Source organism: Canis aureus, chromosome 4 (genome assembly GCF_053574225.1).
Source record: "Canis aureus isolate CA01 chromosome 4, VMU_Caureus_v.1.0, whole genome shotgun sequence".
NCBI lineage: Eukaryota > Metazoa > Chordata > Mammalia > Carnivora > Canidae > Canis > Canis aureus.
The window spans coordinates 78177633-78191769 of record NC_135614.1 but is presented as its reverse complement, the minus strand read 5'-3'; the positions used below and the strand labels follow the sequence as shown (position 1 = coordinate 78191769).

The following is a 14137-nucleotide window of genomic DNA, read 5'->3' as shown; positions in this document are numbered from 1 at the left end:
CTTTTTTTTCCCAGAAATTCAAATGATATCCTAAACTCGGGAGAATAGGTTGAGCTCAATGGTGTAAAGAGAAAGGAAAACATATTTCTTGGATCTATATAGGTTGAGACTCTTAAATCAATATCTAAGAATCTTCTAAACCTACTCTGTATGTAAGCAATCAATCCACAAACTCTTAAAAATAAAAAGTAAGCCACTGTGTGATTCTGTGATGAAAAATCACTTCAAACAATTTTAATCTCTCACAATAGAGGAAGGCGTCCCATTTTTCACTACTGGGAATCAGAGACATCAATATTTTTCTCTAAGGGATAAGGTAACAGACAATAAAATGATCTTTAATTCAAATTCAGGAAGTAATTGATATAAGGAAGCTTGACTTCAATCTGATCACCCCACCGGCAGGATTTAAATGTCCATTTGCCTCAAATCAGGAGTCATCCAGATGCTAATTATCCAGTACAATCTATTTCCACTACCCTTTGCTAGAATTCCATTCTCCCACTTCTTTTTGTACTGTAAATTTTTAAGAAGACTTGTTTATATAATGTAGTAATAGTGTTTGACCTTTTTTTAAGAATCCCATCATTAATGAGCCAGTGACAATTAAAGTAATAATATTTGATGCCAAAAACAACAAAAACATAAATTCAGGCTTTAAATTAGAAGAACGTACTCATTTATAACATAGTTATTCAGATGATCCAGAATATGCATATATTATCATTATATTATTAAAATTAAATTCTTCTAGAGAATTTCCAGATGTTGAAATTATAACTGCATCTTGTTTAATGATATCCATTTGATAAACATTGGCCTAATGTGTTATCCCAGATAGATGTACTACATTCTAAGGAATTTTTTAAATGGAAAATATTTTAAAACTCAAAGAAATTTGTCTCAAAGGTTGAATTACAGACAGATGGTGAGAAAAATTTTTGAGGCCTATCTTTCCCAAAACTTTCTGAATCTCATCCTGGAGGCAGCCATTGACTATTTTCTTCCCATAAGACATGGTCTGAGAAAAGGTGCCTCCATATGTAAGAGTTCTTAGACAAAATTCCTGAAGCAAAATATAAGTATAGTGTCCCATTATTAATACCTCACGAAATCTTAATTATAATTTCCAAAAATGTAATCCTCACAGATCTATGTCCTAAGGCATATATGTCCTTTTCTTTTGAAAAGAAATCTTGTATCTATGGCTTTGTGATGTACAGAGGGATTTCCTCCATCCAACTCTAAATTCATTTCCAGTTAAGAGAAATAAGGCTACTGCTTGAAAGTTTAATTTAAAAATCAACACTAAATGGATTAAAACACGTATGTGTAAAGCCACACTAAGTTCTACAAGTTCTCCCTGGAATCAGCAAAATTTGAGTTATGAGTCAATCAGAAGTTGAACTGTCAGAAACACAAGCATGTATGAGACAAGGATGGATAGATAGATGGGTGAGTGGATGGATAGGGAGAGAGAGAGAGACAGAGAGATAAAAACAGTATTGACAGTGTCCACTGCCCAAGGACTTGACTCTATTCATCAGTTTATCATGTATGTATTTTGGATGTGAATACTCTATATTAATTTACCAGATGTCATCAACACTCATTGAATCACTAATTCTTTCTGTTCTAATGACTCAGTAGTCACCAACAATTTTGTGATTATAATGTGGCTTTTTAAGACATGTATCTGCAAAGAATGAACGTATTAGCCAGGGGATGTAAGAGTTCAGGATCTTGGCCAGATTACTATTGTAAATGAAATCAACTGATATTTTGGCTTCAAACATCAACATGTATGGATTTAGTTAACATGGAAACAGTCACTCTCAATACTTCTAAAAACCAAGTTTCTGACCTGCAAAACTGAGAGTTAGATTAGGGAGTAAGTCAATCATCAGGGCAGACGCACCCTGAGGTATCCTCTAGACAGTCTGCTGACATTCAATGCTGGCACACTTCCTTCAAATTCTGACTTATACAGGCTAAAAGTGAGAGGATTGGTGGGAAAAGAGTGCAGTCTAATGGTCTGAAACTAGAAGTTACGTCAAAAAGGGGGAACTAGAATAGGAAGATACTAGGCAAGGTCTGATATAGTGGGAAGAAAACAGACTGTGAGTAACCTGTTCATTGCCCAGTTTTTCTGAGCCTGATCTCTTACCCCTAAAGTAAAAATAATTATGTCTATGTTGAAGTCCTGTTTTCCTTTGGGGGTAGGGGATAGAGAGAGGGAATTAAATGAAATGGTATATGTCAATCTCAGAGCCTGAGGTAGGTATTTAATATATAATTTGTTTTTTTCCTCTTATCATAATTTTATTTATATGTATTCATAGTAGAGATTCCTGCCCCAGTTCTATAGAGAATTTGAAAACAGGGAACTGTAGCCTCCATATAGTCCTTTTCTGCTAAAGTCCTTGGTTTTCTCATATTTTCCTTCCACTATGAATGGAGGACAACAAAATATTCTCAGGTGTTGGAGCCCCCTTTATTATTAATGAGTGTTTTATAGAATCAAAGGATCTTTGAAATCTTTTTGTCTAACCTATCACTCAGCTTGATCATCAGGATTAATCCAGTGACGGTATAGTTGGTTTACCATTTTAAAAGTCATTTTAAAACACTCAGCTGGAAGAGAGCATTGTTTAACCCCAGGCCACGAATGACTACTTTGGAAATCCAAGCATTTTATAAAGGACATATAAACCCAGAGGTCCCACTCCTTTTTTTTTTTTTTTAAGATTTTTATTTATTTATTCATCAGAGACACAGAGAGAAGCAGAGACATAGGCAGAGGCAGAAGCAGGCTTCCCACGGGAAACCTGATGTGGGACTCGATCCTAGGACCTCAGGATCACGATCTGAGCCAAAGGCAGACTCTCAACCACTGAGCTACCCAGGTGCCCCAAGATCCCACTCTTACAGCAAACTCCCAAACAGCACGTATCCAATTTTCCCAAAGATTCCCTCAAAATACAAATATTTCTAGAGATACTAAAAGGCTTTTGTCCTTGTTCTAATCTTTGGTTTCATCAGCTTTTTCCGGGGGGAAAATAAGTATCCTTTAATTCTGTATCACTTAATTTTGGACATCTGTTTTGCAGTTTTAGCTGTATTTATGATAGATCATTTTATTGATATTACATCTTGTTTCTATTATACTGCAACAATTTCACATATAAAGGAAGTGGTATAACAGGTCATAATTTATCAAGAAAAAGAGTAAAAGAAAATGCCAAGTAAGAGCAGTAAGTGTGTGATGAACTCTACTGTATGGAGCACAAGTAACTGGAGGAAATCAGTTTTAAAGTTATAATTTAAGTCACAGTCTAGTGACTCTAGCCAGACAAAATTTTAAAACAGGTTGTAGCAATAATGAGTACAAATTCAAAAGAGGACTAGTTTCTAAAATGCCTACCAAGAACTATGAGTCAAGCCTTAAAGAAATTTCTATGTTGAGGTCCCAGTTATGAAACCATGCCAAGTCTTCGCATAGCAGGGTGAACTCTCTCTTATGTGGTTTAGCTGGGGAAAGAGCTGCTTTATCCCATAACAACAATTAGCATCAGTGGACTGCCTACTATATGCCTGGCCCTCTTCTAAGCTCTTTACTACATCAACTCACGTGTTACACAATAGCCCAATGAGACAGATCCTAATATTTTCCCCAACTTACCACTGTAGATACCAAAGTACAGAATATTAAGTGCCATGGTCAAATATACTCAGCTCAGAATTGGCCAAGTTGAAACTTAAATCTAACCAATTTGATTCTAGAGATGAATTCCTAACCAAGTTACTCTATTGCTTTTCTTTTAAATATAAGCATTCTTGCTATCACGCTATATATATTTATATGTGTGTTTTAGACATTGGGAGAAGACATGCTTTCTGTAAAATCACATGGTAAAAATAACATTGGCTCTGGGAAAAAACAGGGTTGGAACCAATCACTGAAAAAGTACTATATCCAGAATATCAAAACCAATGTCAATCCTAATAAAAACACAAATACATCTGAAATATGCTGTCATTGGCATCAAGTATCACAGTTAGCTCTTTGCAACATGAACTCTGGCACTTAAACATTTTGCTTTGAGATGCACTTCTTGGAGGGCACTTGTTTCAATAGAGACATAGTCATCAAAATCAAAAATCTTATCCAGACTAGGCTGTTGTGTTAATCCACTGTTTTAAATAAGGGAGGAAATGTCAGCACCATGCCCTTCACATGCACTTACATTTCACTGTAGCATAACATAGTGGAGGCCAAGCCCGGTTTGCACTAAAACAAGGCACTTCTGTAGAGTTTCAGATCTTTTCATAAGGACTTTACACATTGCTAAAGCATTTAATTATGAGAGAGCTCAGCCCAATCACTTAAAAAGAATTAACACCGTAAGAAAAATCATGTATAAGTCAACACCTCCTTAATATTATACCAACATCACTCCCCTATTTACTCATCACATAAAAAGTAATCAGTGTTAAAGAAATACAGATCATAGAAGAATAGACACAATTATGACTAGTTGTGATTAATGCATTATTCTACATATAAAAATGGTCAGAATACTAGAATAGAGTCACATTTTCTCATCATTAAAACTCTCCTGCTCGTAATGTCCTTCTTTTTTTTCAATTAATATTTGTTGAGCATCGACCATGTATGAAGCATTGTACTGAGTAACACAGTGAGGCACAGCATGGACCTGAAGGCTCCTACCACGGAGACCAGAATCTGTTTTTTCAGAAGATACGTACAAATCCTGCTGGGACTCCAAACTACCATGATTGAACAGAAAAGTGTGAATTGGGGGTGGTTATACATTGGATGGATGAAATTTTCATATTCTGAGTTTTGCTCTCAGTCCATAACAAATCTCCAACATCACACATCTACATATATCTAAACACATAGAAAAGCAATACACTCAATCCAAATATGCATTCTTCGACCTACCAGGCCATTATTATTACTATTATTATTATTATTATTATTATGAAATACCTCATCCATTTGACATAATATGCAAACATAGTGTTCTGAGTGACTTAATTGTCCTAGAAATGGAAAAACATTCCAAATTTGAAAATCCTATTTTGAACAAAGAATTCTCCTAATATGGTAATATACTGCTCTGATTTCTTAAATAAAATGCAGTACTCAAAATGTAACTCCACTTTGATCCAACTGAGGAATCTAAGTCTATCAATGCCATCCACAACCTTGTCACTATGCCAGCTTCTACAGGCTGATTTCAGAAACTGTGGATGCTCTTAAAAATAGTGTATGGCATAATCGTCACTTATGATGGTGAACTTACTACCTGGGGCAGTTCAGGTCCTTCAACACATTGACACCAAGCTGGCATTAAACATGCTTAAGAGATTTAACAGTTCAAGTCACCTATGAAGGGCAGAAAAGGGAGAAGCAGAAATAGATGGAAAGAGTTTTCAGATAGTGACGCAGGTCTGACACCTATGAAAGGAAATAGAAAAGGAGGCATTGAGTGAAGATCCTTACACCACAGCACAAGACTAAGAAAGTCTTAACGAGGCCAAAGGGGAGTCCTTTTGCCTATTAGAAGAGCCCAGGATTGGAGAGGAAGGCCCTACCTACTCAAGTACCTTTGCCATGCTCCGCCATCAGCTGGTATCAGCCTAAGGGAACCATGGTCCCCACATGCAGGCTGTCAGTCAACTACACTCTGTACAGCAGGCCCTTTTGAGCAGGACTCCTTCTTTACTACCATGCCAACTGAATTTTTGGAAGAACTATCTTCCTAGGGTTTAATGAGAATGAACAAGGGGAGAGATGGGACACTTATCATTTGGAAAAGTATGTCTAATTCCATTTTTGGAAAATAGCATCAGCTGTCATGGTTACTGAATGTTACTCTGTCCATTAACAGAGTCAAATAGTCAGCTCTCCTGTGGGTCCAAAGGCAAAGGAGATCATCCTGATGCAATCTGGTGACCACACCACCACTAAGTTCTGCCTGTTCTAATTGGAAGGTGTCACTGTTCCCAAAGTGTCAACTACTACATAAATACTCATTCATCAATCATACTAAAGGCATTTATTGCTACCAATTGCATTCTTACATTTTTGGCATAAAGAAATTAAAGAAAGCTGCTGGAATCAACTCTGAATAACACTAATATTTTAAAAAAAGATGGACAGCAGGTATCTCACCTTACGTTCCTTACTCATGATACTTCCCAATATGATCCTTCTATTTCCACATTACTCTTCATGACATCATTGTATATGCTGTCAGATTTTATGGATAAAACAGAACTTGTCATCTCCTATCTGCCCATAGTCAAACTTATTCTCATCATATTTCAAATAATTATTTCATAAATGATCCAGTCTCTCAAGCTAGAACATTTTGTACAGATTCCTCTTCTACTATCAGCCTTCAAAATTGTTTACTCACCATGGTTATTTTAGCAATGTATAATTTATACCTGAGAAACTGCCGAACACAATGCCTGGCACACAGAGAACACTCAATACACCTCAGTTGATTTTAAATAAAAGAAATTTTTGTTACTATAAGTATATTAATAATCCAGTTTTTGTAATAAAACATTTTTCTGATCCAATCAATCATAGCGCTTACAGTTTCAGAGTTAGTGCTGGATCACTGGAGAACTTCTGACATTCTACATTAGACCTTAAGCCGAGATGAACTATAAAATAACTTAGAGGCTTTGTACAACTCAAGTGGAGACTCTGATGCAAAGTCTTATAAAATTCCCTCCTAACTCTTTGGCAACCTTTAGAACTTTTTTATGTATTATATCTTCAAAAGAGTTGTCAGGGAAGGCAAAGTGGAAAGTTATGGCAGTGCTCTAGATAATCCAGTTACTAGAGTATGTTAGAATTAAAGGTCCAAGTGCCCCATGGGACCTAAGAAATAATGATTCAGACCTTTATCAACACCATGCAAATGGCTGTCCCAAATTTTCTTCATATTTTCAGGGAATATATGTTTCCACAATTATGTCTGTTTCAGCTGTCTGTTCCTACTGAATTGTGTCACTTTAAACGTAAATTTTAGTCTTCCTAAATGTACACATACACATACAAACACACATACTCCTAACCAAAACATCAAAAAACATACTGTGGTAGGTGACTTCTGAGTTGGCCCATAATGACTCCTTATCAATAGCTGCCACCCCCATTAAATCTGGCCTAAACCTAGTGACTTGCTTGTGACTGACTAAATATTGAAAAGGTAATGGAATATGACTTCTGTTGGAAGGTAACAAAAGGCTGTCGTTTTTATCTTTTTAGCAGATTTTCTCTATTGCCTTCTGGACTACATAATTTTATGAAGCAAGCTGCCATACTGGAGAGACCCTTATGGCAAAGAATCAAAGATGGCCTTTGTCTAACAACCCCTAAGACTGATGCCCTCAGTCCAACACTTGGAAAGCCCCAGTCCAGCCTTCAGATGTGACTCCAGCCCTGGCTAATATTTTGACTGCAGCCTTGTGACAGATCATGAAATAAAAGACCCAGCTAAACCATTCTCAGTTTTCTGAGCCATAGAAACTGAGATAATGTATATTAAGATGCTGATTTGTGTAATAATTTGCTATGCAAAAGTAGATAACTGACATACCTAAAACAGAAGCCCTGACATACATCAGGCTTCGTGTTTAGCGTACTTTTCTGGTAACTTGGGAAAGCTAAGTTTACATCAAGGGCATGTAAAAAAAATGCAAATAGAGAAACTCAGTGTTATACTCAGTCCCTCAACAGAACACATTAGAGTATTTTTGTTGTTGTTGTTTTGTTTTGTTTTTATTCATCTGTCTAGCAGCTATTCTCTCTCTCCATTTCTCTTCCTTGACTCTTCACTCTCAGATGTAATTTCAGTTCTTCCCATCTTGTACTATGAGCTTATTTCCAAGCCTTTTTTTTTTTTGATATACAAGCTAATTAGGAGCTTTCTACAAATGGATATTCCCAAAACAGGATCCACCTTCTCTACTGTTCATTTATTTATTCAACAATCATCCATTAAATCCCAAGTAATTGTCAAGGCAGTATTCTCTGCACTGGGTACACAGTGATAAGTTAAAAAACTTGGCCAGTGCTCACATTGAGCTCATGGTCAGGTTGGTGGTAACAAACATTAAACAGTGCTTGGAAGTGCTGAGATTTCCTTTTTTTTTAACCCCAGAAAATTGCTAACTTTTAAAATAGCATTTTAGTTGAGATTCAAATAATATCAAGGAATGAGGGAAGGACACATTGTAAAAAGGTTCTACAGGGGAAAAATTGTGCACAGATGCTCTGAAGTAGGTTGGAGCTTGGAGTATTCTAAGAACTAAAGCGTGTACTTGAGCAACAGTGAGAAAGTGCAACTGGTTTAAAATGAAGCTGGAGAAGTAAGCAGAGTTCAACATATCGATGCTTCTATAACTGAAAGTAAGGAAACTCATATGTTCTATGTACATTGGGAACCCACTGAAGGATGTAAGGGGAGAAAGACAATATTTGATTTACATTTTTAAAGAATCACTCTGGCTACTGTGTGAAGAATGGGTTGGAAGAGATGTAATAAGGGAGTACATGGACCAGTTAAAGGGTAACTAAAATAGAGAATGGAAAGAATTTGGTGTGATAGATAAGAGAGTGGAAGTAGAATTGGGAAAAGATAGACAAGTTCAAAGATACCAGTAGGATCAGCTGGTTTGGTGGGGGAGACTGAAGAAATCAAAGGTAACTCCCAGATTTCCAAACAATCCAGAAGGCAGCTGTGATTATATATAGCACATGCTTTGATAGGTAGGGACATGGAGCTCTTTCAAAGGAAAGAAAGTTCCCAGTGGCACCCCATGTTGCTATTTGGTCTTTTTTCAAACTTTTCCTTTAAAATACTTGATTTCTTATTGCATCAAATACCGTGGTGCTACATCATTGCTGTTCTTTATTCCTATGTTACATAAATAGATGATAAGAATTTTGGCTTTAATTATTTACATTATATCTTGTTGCTCTCTCATGTGCAGTGAAGCAATATGACATAATTTGTCAAGAAAAGAGAATCACAGAAAGGGTCAAGTACCACAGATGTTCCAAAGAGAGTTTCTGCCCAGCACATCACATAGCTATTATTTGGCACTTTTTATGTGCTAAGCAGTTGACTAACATCACTGCTGAATGTTCAGAAAAGTTCTCTCAGGCCAAGTACATTTGACATTTATAGAAAAAGAGAGGTTAAATGACAAACATCCAAAGAGAGGGAGGAATCGACCTCAAAGGTAGAAAAAGCCCTCAGAGTATCTTAATCTTAATTACATGTTCAGCATTTTTTAAGAAGAATCTAAATACGACTAATTGATGCCTGTGAAGTGGTTTAAATTCAGGGAGGGGTTCGGAGACAATAGAAGAGGAGGATGCTGCGGGAGGAAACTTATCTCTATTTAGTAGTAATTGTTCACCAGGCCTTGTGCTGTGCAGCCTCGTTTCTTATTAGCCAACTGTAAGATCTTTCAGGTAAAAGTAGAGAACTAAATCACCTTGACAAAACAGATGATGCTCTGCTTATTAATCAAGAGGAAAAGGAGGAATTATTCTACTGACAGAGCAGTATGGATGCTTTGAAAGTAGGGCTATGAAGAAATTTCATCGCTGAAACAACAACAACAACAAAAAAACTGGAGTATAAAGGACTATGTACAAGTATGTAGGAAATCTGACATCAGAATTCATTCACACCGAAATACAGAGAAAGCCTACTTTTCCTTCCTGTATCCTGAGTGCATTACTATTCTTACTACAGTATCAATTATCTGGCGTGCTTATTAAAAATGCTTATTTCACTGTGCTATGCCCAGAGATTACATTCTGCTAGGTCATATCTGGGTCAAGACTCAGGATTCTGGGTTTACATAAACCCTGGGGGGATTTCAGTGTAGACAGAAGTGCTAGGTTGCTCTTGACCATAATGCCCAGGTACATAGCCCAAGAACTGCAGCTGCCTGCCTACGTGATGCCTGCCTTCACTCCTTCCCTCTGTCAGCCACATCCTTGTTGAGGGCATCTGGGTGGATGGGTTCCAAGCCTCACTCGTAATCACTTTAAAAAGTCATCCATGTTACTTCCCTTGTGAAGCATCTCTTGAGTTCCTCCAATACATGAGCTTCTTCATGCTTCCAAAGTGCTTTAATACTTTTATTACAGCATTTATCAAATTGTATTATTAGTATCTTCTTATATGGGTCATCCCCCTATCAAAATGTGAGCAAATTGAATATGGCTTGTTCATTTTTGTACCTCTAGCACCTGACGCCCCTTCTTAGCACAAAACAGGTACTAATGAAAATGCTTTTGCATGAAAGAATGAAAGTACAAAATAATGATGAAAATTGTAGCACACCAGGTCTTAGTTAGCACTTAATGTCACAAGGGTACCTAACCAATGAGCTAAACCATATAGCTAGATGAAAGGAATGTCTCAGGCTGCTCAGGCTGCCATAACAAAATACCGTAGACTGGGTACTTAAGCACCAACCAGACATTTATCCTTCACAGTCTGGAGGCTGGTGTTTCAAGTGCCTGAGAGGGAAGTTTCATTCGGAGCCCTCTGCTCTTGATCTAGATTGCTGCCGGCTCCTGGTGTGCTCACATGACCTCCTCCTTGTATGTGTTCAGAATGAGAGAGTGAGAGAGAGAAAGCAAGTTCTCTGGTGTCTCTTCTGAGCTAATCTCATGGTGAGGGCCCCGCCCTGGTGATCTCATCTAACCCTAATTACCTCCCAAAGACCCATCTCCAAATACCACCATATAGAGGTTTAGGGCTCCAACATATGATTTTTAGGAACACACAGCATTCAGTCCAAAACAAATAGTAGTAAACTGATTGTCTGAGGCTCACCTTCTAACTCAAGGCTTCTCTTCTCTTAGTATTAAACCCCATGGACTCCCAGGTTCTGCATCTGTAAAATGAGGAGTTACTCTATCACAGTTACTGCTGAAGAAATATACTGAAAGTGCTCTGAAAATGGTAAATCATTATACACAGTGTGCTTACTACAAGGTACTCTTTAATGTGGAGGCTGCTGCGGTCTGTAAGGAACTCCTAAATTGCTGGCAGTCCCACACAGAAACTCAGCAGGACTAGCGATCGCTAAAGCCCGCATTCTCTCTCTCTGGCTGCTTAGAAATTTTTGCCACGGTGTAATTTTTATTAATTTATTTGGATAATTTGATAAACATTATTTAATCTGTACAAATAATTGCCATTAGCTTTGTTTGTAGGCAAACCCTTTAATGAGAATGCTGAGGGACATTCTGTGCATTGCATTAGCTTTTATTTGTATTTTTTGGCAGTCGCAACACATGGTTTGTTCCTTATAGTGGGGCTTATACTGAGCTAAAATCCCATCCATCACTCCATTGGTATGCCAAAAACCACACTCTTTTTGTTTTCTGGAAGGAAATTTATACCGTAGTGTCATCCTCAGCTTTATGCAATATAAGGGATGACATAAAGGGCATATATTCCTGGAGGATGAGAGGAGGAGGACGGAAAAGGATTGGCTCCTCATCACCCTGCATTAGCTTATAGCCAAATAAGGAACTTGTCACCTTGGAAAACACTGAAGAAGGAAAGGAGGACATATCACATCATTAAGTTGCAATGAGGTCACCTATGGCAGCCATCATGTTTGGATGCGTTGGTGGAGTGGAGGGGACAAGGGAAAAAACGAGAAGACTCGAGGTGATTACAGGAAGGGGCTCTGCAAGAAAATCTCAGTTGTTCATGACTGATAAGGTATAACGGGCCACTTCCTTGAAATGTCAGGGCCTTTTTCTCTTGCTTTCTCATGACTTCTCTCATGTACTGCTTGCTTTCTTACAAGCTTACATTCTTTTTCTTCGCCCACTATCTGTTGTAAGTGGTGCATAGAGAAAGAGAAATGATATGTTGGGGAAAAGTTACACAAAATATCTCCAATTTTATCATTTCAGCACATAGCATATCCAGTCATTCTTGCTCTGCAATTGCTCATTCGTGATATAACATTTTGAACTCAAGTGACAGGGGGAAAGCCAGTACAACAAACTGCATCTAAAGAATAAAAACAATTATGACCACTGACCCACAGGCCTAGCCACAAGAAAGTGCCACACACACAGATGGAAGCAAATGCCCCCTAAAGACTTCTTGTTGACTGCTTCATTTGCTGTTTTCATTTTTATCCAAAGTCATTTCATGATCTATATTTTTGCCTGCTCTCAGACAAACAAAATGGCAGTGATAGGAATGGGGAACAAAGGGAACAAAAGCTTTTTCAAAGCAAGATCCCAGTTAAAATGTTAAGGCAAAAGACATAATTACAGGTTTGGGATTTTTAACTATTTTCATAACTTTCACGTCTCCATGAAGCACTGGAAGAGCAAGATGTCCTAATTTGGGAAAAATCTATTCCAAATTTAACCTGCCCTTGCTTGGTATTCTATGCCTCAGGTTTTTTAAAAAACAATTAAAAATTAGAAAGAAGATGGCATTATTATCCTGATTAGAACTATTGCCATTTAAAAATAATTTCATAATTTCAAGAGGTTGTGAGATTATTTCTATCTTCTTTCTTTTCTTCTGTCTCTAGTCTACACTTTCATACCTGCATACATCTCGGAGCATTTATTTTCCAGAATAACTAAGAACTGTAATTAACCACTGGAGTACTCCTAAAGCCACTCTGTGACTTGCTTCTCTTTGTCCTCATCTTGAACTCTTCTTCTGGTCTCTGAGGTTCCTGCTCTTAGAGACAAATCCTCTTCTTTTCAGTTGTTATCCTGCTGAGTTCTGTGGTCTTTGCAATATTGAAATACAGAACACTATATACCTCAGCTTTGTTAAAGAAAAAATTACTCAGACACTTGTTCCAACAGTGAGGCAGACTTTATTCAGGGAAACTGTCATAACAGATAAAGGACTATCACAGGGGGTTTTACAGTAGGGGAGGGATGCTGGGTGCAACTTCAAATACAAGAAAGAAAAGGGAAATTTGTAGCCAAGGAGCAGAGTGGAGGGGGTCAGTAGATGGAAAATTAAGAGGATAAGATAATTCTTTGCTAAATTAATCTAATAGGATTCTTCTGGCTGAAGCCAGGCTAAGATAATTAGACATTACCCGGTGGTTGGAGGGGTGGGGGGGAGCAGGGTGGAAGATGAGGAACCCAATCAGTTATAAAGGATGATCAGACATCTAGGGTGGGGTGATTCTGCTTAAACCGACTTGACAAGATTCTTGCTAAAACTGGACTCCACAAGGATGGAGACAGAAGCTGAAGGTCCAGCTGAACAGAGGGCTCTGAGGAGCCTGACTAAAGTTTGATTAAGGTGTGAATATTTGTCAACTTCTAGAATTTAGAGAGGATACTTAGTAAAACGGCAAGCAGAGGGACAAAGAAAAGCAACTTCAATTTCCGAACGAGTGTTTGACATTTCTTACACCGCAATGATGTAACAAGCTGATATATGAGAGGGTCAATGGAAGCACACTGGCAAGTCTCCATGTGCTTCTGCTGACCGACTGCCACTTATGCCGGGGGTGCATTAGATCGGTGCGAGCTGGTAATATCCTGACCACCACCTGCACTGAAAGAAGTGAACTTATTTTACTAAATAAGTCAAGTCATGTTTTTACTACACTGTTTATTTTCCATGATTTTCTTTATTCTTTAAATTATTCATCCAACAAAAAGTACCTAAAGCATCACACATATTTTTTACAATTTAGAAAAATAAATATTAATGGTCTACAGTTTCAAGAAACTCACATAAATTGGTCTACTCAGTTCAGAGAAATTGTATGCTTAGAGGTTATTATAAAGACATCATGGAATTACCTTTAGAAACTTAGCACAGGGGACGCCTGGGGGGCTCAGTGGTTGAGGGTCTGCCTTTGGCTCAGGTCATGATCCCGGAGTCCTGGGATCGAGTCCCACATTAGGCTCTCTGCAGGGAGCCTGCTTCTCCCTCTGCCTATGTCTCTGACTCTATCTCTCTGTCTCTGTCTCTCTCTCTCATGAATAAATGAATAAAATCTTTAAAAAAAAAAAAGAAACTTAGCACAGTGTCTTCTAATATAT

The 14137-nt window shown here is 37.7% G+C and overlaps 1 long non-coding RNA gene across 9 annotated transcripts in view; it reads right to left on the bottom strand.

The window, feature by feature from the left end:
• The window catches only part of LOC144313047 (uncharacterized), a 554585-nt gene that overhangs the window by 325217 nt on the left and 215231 nt on the right, over nucleotides 1-14137 (bottom strand). For 2 of the 9 annotated variants that reach the window (XR_013378733.1, XR_013378729.1), the window contains exon 3: nucleotides 10914-10974. The exons of the other annotated variants lie outside the window; for them this stretch is intronic. This is a non-coding gene — a long non-coding RNA (uncharacterized LOC144313047). The remainder of the gene's footprint in view (nucleotides 1-10913; nucleotides 10975-14137) is intronic. 9 annotated transcript variants of the gene reach the window in all.